Consider the following 5,922-nt stretch of genomic DNA (forward strand, 5'->3'; position numbering starts at 1 on the left):
AAAACATATTATTATTATTATTATTATTATTATTATTATTATTATTATTATCATTACCATTAACATTATTATTGTTAACGTTTTATTACACATTTAATGAGTACTTTTTTTCATTATTATTTACAATTATTTTTTATATAAAATTCCTATATGACCGGAAAACATCTAAAATCTGCATCTTATTTCTCCACACCATCCGTCAAACGAGTCTTATAGGCCTTAGGTTGCAGCCTATCAATCGGGTTTGCACGCCGTCATCCAGACCGCTTCTAGTCTGTCGGTTAAATGTGGCACATTCTCGACTCGATCGAACGATCCGCTCGCGTTTAGCTACGGTACCGTACTCGCGCGAATAAGCCCGGGCGCGATATTTTTTTTCCGTACGAAACATTTGCATGAAACTTCATTCGGGCCATCTCGGACTGACTCGACATGAGTTCGATACGAGGAACAAGAGCAGACACTTCGCAATGTCGTGACGCTCGAGTTTTACTTTTATTGCTCTTTCTGTGTTTACCTACGGTAGGCCTATGAAATCTTACGGATTTATGGGATGTACTGTGTAACTAACTGTGACCTTCTTGTATGTTATTAAATGTTAGTATAATATTTACAACAACAACAGCTAGTACCCCTCCTTTATAAAGTGTAGATAGGTACACCAAAGGCTGACAGAAAGAAGATAAACTAAAGGCCTAAAGCAGGCTGAGTTAAGTCCTACCTACCATAGGCCCTCCCTAAACTTGGCCTAGGTCCCTAGGCTAGGGTCCTAGGCTGACACCAACAGTCACGCTTCACATGACGTTGATTGAAATTTTGAAAAAAGGGGAAAAATTGAAGCATGAAATAAAAAATAGAGTGCATAAGAGAAATATTATTAAATAATAATAAATAAAATATACCATTCCGGCGTTATTGAACTTGTCCAAACTATCCTTGTAATGTAATTAATGTTAAATAATAATAATAATAATAATAATAATAATAATAATAATAATAATAATAATAATAATATAATCATTTCAGCATTATTACCTTGGCCTAAGCCTTGTAATCAAGAACCTATTTACTAGGCCTATAATTAATAACTAGTCCAAGGGAATATCTTTTGTTCTATTTCCCCTTAACGTCGTTTTTTTTTTATGTTCTCTAATTTCTCCATCGTCTAAGTTCCTAAGGTAGGTTTTAATAACATAATAATGAATAATAATAATAATAATAATAATAATAATAATAATAATAATAATGAATAATAATAATAATAATAATAGTAATAATAATAATAATAATAATAAATAATAATCATTTCGGCATTAATTAACTTGGTCTAGCCTTGTAATCAAGAACCTGCAGATACTATTTACCATATAACTAGGCTTAGGCCTCATTTATATTCATTGGTGCCGCTCTGCCATTTTGGCAGGTCTTTGACATCCAGTATTCTAGAGCTGGGTATTCTCAGCTCTTCTCTTAATTTGAAAATAACTGTCGATCACCCTGTTTCATTTGAAAGAAACGCGCTATTCCTTCCTCTTCGTGTTTTCCCTTGAAATCGTATATTTTTAGTAGTTAGTAGGCCTAGGTAAATATGCAAAACCCAGATCTAACTAAAAAAAAAAAAAAAATTGTCACAGTATATAACTCAAGTTCAAATCCATTAATCGTGCAGCGCAATCAAATATTTATATATGTCATTTTAAACGACCCATTAGTATTAGCATGGTAACATCAATGTATTTTTTTTAAATCAGACAGCGACGTTCTCTCAGAAGTTGTTTTGCATTTTGTAGACGTTTATCTGTTGATGACCTTTTGACCTCCTGATTTCTGCAATATGAGATTTTCGGCCCGAGTCGATTCACTCGAGACGGCCCGAGTGGAGTTTCATGTAAATTTTTCGTACGAAAAAAAAAATCGCAGCCCGGGCGATTAAAATATTTTTTGCACTTTCTGAGGGGCGCTTATTCAAACGGAGCGCCTATTCGAACGGGGCGCTTATGAAAATAGAGTGGAAATTGAGGGGGCGCTTATGGAAATAGATGAAAATCGAGGGGTTCTTATGGGAAATTATTTCAAGAGGTACATTTTGAATGAAAAAAAGATTATTTAAGGACATTACGAATGGTGGTTAGGCGGAAAAGATAATCGTCTAGAGAACATGGCTCATGACAAGAATGCTTGAATATCAAAATCAGAAAAATAGCAGATGCAATTAATGGTAGTGTGTAGTGGTTCTTGTTGGCGCTTATTAAAACGGGTCGCTTTAGGAAATTTTCACGAGGTTATTAGAGAGGGGCGCTTATTCAAACGGGGCGCTTATTCGCGCGAGTACGGTATGTCAGATGCGACCGAAAAATATAGGCCTATAAATAACGTTCAAAAATACATACACCCAGAGGGACAAACACACCACAAAATGACATAGATACAGAGAGACAGACCCGCGCTAATTGCAATACCCTTCGCCTCTACTTCGAAGAGACGAGGGTTATGATTAGGTGTCTTGACATACAAGTACGGTAGATCTTGGAACGATTTGTTTCATATTTTTTATGTTGGGTTGTTTTGGTAGGCGTGTCATTGGAAATTATGAATAATTCAATTTGATGAATCAATGCTTGAGAGTTCCCAGGATACCACATTTGCAGTTTGTAGGCTTATTTGTTTATCTATATAACGCTCCGATAGGGTGGTTTATAATAGCCGAGTGCGTGTTTTGAGTTTGCATTGTAAGTTTAAGTCAGGTTTTTGCATTGTAAGATCTGCATCCAACCGTGATGAAGTATGAATTCATTGTATTGGGAAGTTAAAATAGGTCAGGGTGGAAATGTCTGCTCTGTCGTAGAGCATGATGTAATTTTGTAATGCATTTCCTCTACGGTAAAGCAACCATTTTTTTTTCTGCTTAGGCATAATTAGAAAACACATATTAGGGCCTATCATTCATGATTAAGATTATTTTTAGCTTATAATTATTAAATCAAATTATTTAAAAGAATTAAAAAGTAATAACTTTTTCAGAAAACTTAATAAGTATGCGACGGCTTAGGAAAATACGGTACCGGTAGGTCTATATGCCAATTAAAGTCCCGCCTACCCTGAAGGTCTGCTCTTTTTCGGACCGGGATCTCTTTTTAAGTTGAAAATCTCGCGGTCCAAAAGATACCTAGATGTTGATGCTGCTGACTTGGAATTCTACAAACACCTCATCATTACCATGATTAGGGCTGATATGAAAATAGACTGGGTTTTAGTCCTTAAACTTTCTTAATCAATAAAAAAAGCTGGAAAATCGATTTTCGTACAAATGGCGTTCCATATTACCTATTTGCTTTGCGTTTCATAGTATACTTTTTTCTAATTCGCATCAAAAAAGTTTCTCGACATAAACTGACGCTGGTGGCGCTCTCCGAAAAGTGCTTATACTACGAAAAATCAATAGAGACTTGTGGTAAGTCTAATGTGAAAAAGTTGTTTGTTGACAAATACATATTATTAGCCTGGTTGTAAACTTTGGAAATAAACATTCGCGGGAAAAAATAAAGGAAAATTAATTTTTAGTTTTTCTGAATCAGAATACCCTATAGTGTCTCAGAAAAAAAATCCCCATGCCTAGGGCTTGGGCATTTTTTTTTTTACAGCACTTTGAAATTTTGGCCTAATATACCCTGTTTAAACTATTTAAGATGGGGGAATTACATTTATGTTTTTGGTCACTTTTACATATACTGGGGATATAAAATGCAACAACAACTTGGCTAAATAGCTACTCATCACTCTCATTAAAATATTTGATAGGAATGATGACGTTATCATGACAAATTTCAAGATGGGGTCCATTATGTTGGGAAAAACTATGTTTTTAATGTAAAAATAATTTTGTTGTTATCAAAGTACCAGACAATCTCAATACAATATTATACATACAGGAATAATATCTGTCTCTTATACACATCTAGATGTGTATAAGAGACAGCCCACGGTACGCCCCTGCATTATACTTTGTTAAAATTTTAAACCAATAGATGTATTCATTATATTATATTGAGATTTCTGTAACAGCCAACTTACATAATGTTTGTCACTCATGCCGCGGCCGAAGAAGGCCTGAGGACAGGCCGAAATATTCATGTGAATAATAAACTTACTGTTTCAAGTCTACCAAGTCAATCTTTTTGTCTTTACTTTCGAGTTAACCGAACAAAAAAAAAAACAAAAACAAAAAAACAAAAAAACGAATTAGTGAAATTTTGCTTTAAAATACCAATTTTTGGATCGTGGTATGGGAAACATGTTAATATTTTTAGTCACTTTTAGTTTTTTTTCTATAACTGTGAAATTATTTAAATGCTTACCCTTTATATTCGTTCATAGGTGGCCCCAGGGAGTCTGATAGGGTGGGTCCAAACACAGGGCCGACTAGACCATTGGTCAGAGTCCAAAGATAAACATCTCTGGGCTTATGGGAAGTTTTTTAGCATAGGATGACACAAAATGTTGCTTTTAAGCCAAAATATTAGGGATTGGCAATCAAAATAATGTTATATGGATAAGCAAATCATTATCTGTGGTGTGGCGACCTCGTCGTGGCATTAGACGATGGGAGTCTAGGCCTGTCTGACGGAAATTTCCTACCTCCCAAGCAACTGAAATGATGATGTCAACACACCAAATTCCAAGACGACAATCAAAATTAAAGGAAATGTTTACCTATTTAAATTTAATCTTTCTACACTACATTTTTCTTCATCATCATTATTATACTATTATGTTGTTACTTTATAATATTATAATATATCACTATTTTTATGCGTTTAAAAAAATTATAGTTTATAATACATATTAATATTAGCGTTAGTACTGTTATTATTACTATACTGATGTCATTATTATCATCATCATCCTCCTCCTCAATATTATCGCCATCCTCATTATAATCCCCATTATAAGGAGGATGTTGATGATGATGAGGAGAAGATGGTGAGGATGATGGTGAGAAAGAAGTTGATGGTGATTATGATTGATGATAATGGTTGTTGATGATAATGATTGTGATGATGGTGATGAGAATGATAGAAAATGATTGATGAGAATGATGATGGTGGTGATGATGATGATGATGATGATGATGATGCTGATGATAATGATGATGATCATGATCATGATGATGAATGAGAATCATCCCTCTCATCCTCACCCTCGTCCTCATCATCATTCCCCTCCTCCTCCTCCTCCTCCTCATCATCATCATCCTCATGATGATGATGGTGGTGACTGATGATGAAGAGGATAATGATGAAAATGATGATGATGATGATGATGATTATGACAGTAATCAGGATGATGATGAGGATAATAATAATAATAATAATTATGATTATGATTATGGTGAAGATAAGAATGATGATGAGGAGGATGAGGATAATGCAGTTGATGAGAAGGAAGATGACGAGGTGTAGATGACGATTGATAATTGATGATGATGAGGAAGAAAATGATGCTGATAAGGATGGTGAGGATAATGATGATAATAAGGAGGAGGATTAGAATGATGAATTTCAGGATGATGAAGATAATGATGATGATGATTATGATTGATGATAATGGTTGTTAATGAGTATGATCGTGATAATGAGGATGATTGATGAGAATGATGTTGATGAGGTTAATGATGACGAATGATGAGAAACATCCCCTCTGCCCCAATCGTCAACTTCATTCCTGTCGTCGTCCTCCTCCACTTCATCATCATCCTCATGATAAGAATGATGATTGATAATAATGATTAATAAGGATGATGATGATGTGGTTGATAAAGATGAGGACAATGTAATTCATTTCAATAATAAAATATAATTTTGAAATAACAATACAATACAGTATATATATATATATATATATATATATATATATATTATATAT

General features: G+C 34.2%; 1 protein-coding gene across 1 annotated transcript in view; it reads right to left on the reverse strand.

The window, feature by feature from the left end:
- Positions 1 to 5,922, reverse strand: part of LOC117116511 (MAM and LDL-receptor class A domain-containing protein 1-like) — a gene marked incomplete at its 5' end in the record, with an annotated part of 70,379 nt that overhangs the window by 2,788 nt on the left and 61,669 nt on the right. The window lies entirely within an intron of this gene.

Source organism: Anneissia japonica, unplaced genomic scaffold (assembly GCF_011630105.1).
Source record: "Anneissia japonica isolate Jap-2015-1 unplaced genomic scaffold, ASM1163010v1 scaffold287606_len166773_cov115, whole genome shotgun sequence".
Taxonomy (NCBI): Eukaryota; Metazoa; Echinodermata; class Crinoidea; order Comatulida; family Comatulidae; genus Anneissia; species Anneissia japonica.